Source organism: Agrilus planipennis, unplaced genomic scaffold (assembly GCF_000699045.2).
Source record: "Agrilus planipennis isolate EAB-ADULT unplaced genomic scaffold, Apla_2.0 scaffold424, whole genome shotgun sequence".
Lineage (NCBI taxonomy): Eukaryota > Metazoa > Arthropoda > Insecta > Coleoptera > Buprestidae > Agrilus > Agrilus planipennis.
The window spans coordinates 33157-37232 of NW_020439117.1; the positions used below are offsets into that span (position 1 = coordinate 33157).

General features: G+C 34.7%; 1 long non-coding RNA gene across 2 annotated transcripts in view; it reads left to right on the plus strand.

Annotated features, from left to right (window-relative positions):
- Positions 1-4076, plus strand: part of LOC108743044 — a 17870-nt gene that overhangs the window by 1062 nt on the left and 12732 nt on the right. The window contains exon 1 of one of the 2 annotated variants that reach the window (XR_003231747.1): positions 3386-3604. The exons of the other annotated variant lie outside the window; for it this stretch is intronic. This is a non-coding gene — a long non-coding RNA (uncharacterized LOC108743044). Of the gene's footprint in view, positions 1-3385; positions 3605-4076 lie in introns of those variants that run through there. 2 annotated transcript variants of the gene reach the window in all.

Here is a 4076-nt window from a genome sequence, read left to right on the forward strand (position 1 = left end):
ACACAATTATTATATATATTTTGGTCTCCAATTTTATACACCGTGGCTTTTTGAGGATTGATAATGCAATCTGAGATAATAAAGGTGATGGTTCTTGATCAATTCATGCATGCACATCATAATGAGATGTGAATTTTCATTTTCGGAAAACCTGTTTTTCTGTAATATTATTAAAAAAGAAACACAGTACAGTCAAATCAAATAAGGTTTTAATAATTGAAGGCATCCAATGAAGAAGGTTCGTAGGGTTATTTAAACTCGTAACTGGTTTTTCATACTGCATGACGATGAAAAGAATTGAAGTTCTATTTTTAGTCTCTGTAAAAGAATTGGTTAACAGCGAAAAATGTGAAAATTTCATACGAATTCTTTTAAAACTTCAGTCTCCTCATCGGCTTGCAGTATGAAAACACAGAAAATCCCATTCTTTTTGTTACAAGTTCAAATAATCCTTCGAGCCCTGTGTCTCATTGCGATTACCATACATGTGGCTTTAATCATTAGTACTTTATTTGATTTAACCATCGCTTTTCAAGAAGACAGGAAATATAATATAGCGAAAAAACTGTATTACTTTACCAATCATGAAAGAGGCATGCTGTATGAAATCAAAGACGAAAACATGTCATCATGCCTCATAAATCGGGAATTCGATGCAGAAGGTTGTATCAGTTTATTAGTTCCGCTTCTGGTTGAACTACTTTAAAATTAGCTAAAAAGGAGCCAAAATAAAGAATCATTTCTTTAGATTTCCCAAAAATCCATTTTCGTCAAAACTCGTTATCTTACACTATGATGCCGCACATTTGTATCCTACAAATTTAAATTCGCTTGAATCACTGTAAAGAGCAAAATTTTGCCCATCCAAATTTGAAAATTAGTTAAAACCCCACACAATGGGGGATAATTTAGTTCGTTTTGTATGTCTAACCTTAGGACCTCTTGCCCAATTATTAACGATCGAGGTTGTCCTGCTGTGAAGGATTCAGTCTTTTATCCATGTAGTGTTCTAGATATAGTCCGTAGTAGTTGGGAATGTTGGCGAAATTGTTGTACGTAGGTCCATGGACTGTTGAAAGTCTGCAGGCTGAGCGATGATAGGAATTCTCCCCGTAGGCGTTATGATTTTCCATATATCATGTCAGCGGCTGTTGCTTCCAGGTCTTTCTTCCAGGCTGCTCGAGATCTTTCTTTCAGGCTTCTCAGATGTCTAATACTACTGTGGGAAGAATCTGGGACCAGCTGTTGTTTTGATGACATGTTGTTGTAGCCTTCAACTGACTATGAAATTGTTCATTCATTCCATTAGCTGCAGGGTGGTATGCCGTGGCATGGATGCATTTGGTGTTCGTTTGAGATTTGAACTATCTCCCTTGATCTGTAGTAATCCATGAAGGTTCACCAAATCAACAGATCCATCCTTCATAGAAAGTCTAGCTTCGTAATCTTTAATGAGAATCGCCTTTGGAACCGGTCTATATGTAAAGCAGTAACGACAGCCTTCAGAGTAGGGTATTATGACCATGACTATGTTACGTATTCGAATTTGTCCAATGAGCCTAAAGTGGTAGAAACTTGTCGGTAAATTTTCGTCTTTCGACGTGAAAATAATTGTTTGCTGATGGCTAGATGAAGCGTTGTATGATTAATTTGATAGATACACAAACAGCAGGTTGGATAAAGAAATGTAAGTGGTTGGAAATCGCGAAGCGAAATGGTGGGGTCAAGGATGGCCTGGCTGTTCCTGTTGAGATGTTACAGAAGATAGCTCCAAACCAGGGATATGGATATGTTGTAATACTGAAATATGATTGAAGTGAAAGGATGTCTGTTACGATGTTTTTTTCCCAGATGTGTTGTATGTTTATTGAAAATTGTTTGATTGGGGGCACTTGACAGAGTTCTCACGGAAGGCAAATGTAAGAAGTTTGTAATGCCTAAAATAATAAAGCTACAGGCCTCTAAGAAATGTCAAAAGCGCAAGATGTTCTCGATTAAAAGCATTGTATTTTGTCTCCATGTTGGAGAGTTTCCTTCCAGTTTCCATCATGGTATTATATCTAGCTAAGCAATTGGAATTTGATTGTGTGCTCGAACCAGGTCGGTTGTGCAAATCCGGGGAATGGGAATGTCGGGAATGGCTCTTGCGTGAGCAATAATTTCCACAGGGTCGTCATTCATCGTCTTTCTTAGGTACCATGTGGAGTGGCAATTACTCAGGGATCCTAATAGGGGCGAGCGATGCGAAGGTTAGGGCGGTTATTAGTTTATTTGATACGCGTTTAATGGATGCTGGAGTGTTGACACATTCTGTGTTGCTTAGCCTGAGCTACCCCTTTTGTTAATATGCTGCTGTAGATGACGACGATCTTCCTGGTATGGGACCCAGTCCGGAGTTGTTTCGCCGTCCATTGGACGGTGCTGTTCCTGTTTCTCCACATCTATTCTGAATGTATACATATTGAGTTGAGAGCTCTTTCGATGTTTTTAAGCTATACAATTTTCGGGGTGGCTGTAGCCTATTTCTTATATTTTTCAAATATAATGAAGTTCTTTCTATTGTTAGGAATAGTTTTACCTTTTTCTCGAGCGTAATTTTCTGTCCTTTGTTCTTCGAATACTTGCTCTCTTTAACAGTCGTATGCTTGAACTGTCGACCGAGAGAACAAGACGTTTTGCTCGTATTGATATAAGTAGTAATTAAAAATTTGTTTTTAAATTTAATACTTCGTCTTGTATTACTTAAGCTTTTTTGAATTTATATTACAAAAAGAATATATGTGGTAGTTTGTTTATTGTAGGTATAATATGTGGGGCTAATTTCGGAAATTAATTAAAACTCATTCATTGTTTGAAAACTATACGATCATGGAGGTGGTTACAGCCTATTTTTCATTTTTTTTTGTAATTATAATAAACCTCTTTCTATTGTTAGGAATAATTTTATGTTTTTCTCGAGTGTAATTTGCAATTTTTTATTCTCCGAATGCTTTCCCTCTTTAACAGACGTATGTTTGAACAGTCGATCGAGAAAACGAGGCATTTTGCTTGTATTAATATAAATAATAATTAAAAATTTGATCTTAAATATTCATCTTGTATTAATGATACTTTTTTGAGCTTATATTACAAAAATAATATATGTAGTAGTTTGTCTATTGTGTAGTATGTGGAGCTAATTTCGGAAATTAACGAAAACTCATAAATATACGATTATCTAGGTGTTTATAGCCTATTCTGCATTTTTTTAAATTTATAATAAAGCTCCTTCTATTGTTAGGAACAAAAATGAAAGAATGAGATAGATATAATGAGAGTGAGAAAGAGACGGAAATTGAAATATTTCCTATAAAAGAAAAATACTTCGGTGTCCAGATCTGATCTAACACGAACAATAGAAATGAATGTTAGAACTTACAGTTATTATTAATTCGGCGCCATGATAATGGGTAGTATCGAGTGCTATTAATTAATTGAATTATCGCGTTAGTTTTCGTAAATTAGTAAAGAAAACTTATCCGATATCGTGTTGTGCAATCATCAATGTGAATTTAAACAGTGATTGGGGCGAAAGTTGCACTTAGGATTAGGATTACGAAAAGTGGTGAGTGATTGAAATAAGAGTTATCATCCGTTTTGATCATTACCTTGCATGATCGTCATTGTTAAATTTAGTGTTTGTTATGTTTTAAATAATAAGAGTGCTCCTTAATTATTACATTAGGAATGCCTCAATTTGATAACAAAGCCTGAATCCAAACGCGCAAATACTAGTTGTTGTATGATTGCAATTGTGAATACTAAATTATATAATAAGGGTGCTCCTTAATTATTACATTAGGAATGCCTCAATTTGTTAACAAAGACTGAATCCAAACGCGCAAGTACTAGTTGTTGTATGATTACAATTGTGAACACTGAATTACACAATGGTTTCAATTAAGAACTTCTTTTATTAAAAGAAAATATATTTTTATGAATGATCTTTACGAACTTTTGTGAATTACGTAAAAGAATTTCGGTTTTATTAATTAATTTTTATAAAATAACATGTGTACATATAGTATGTACGTAAG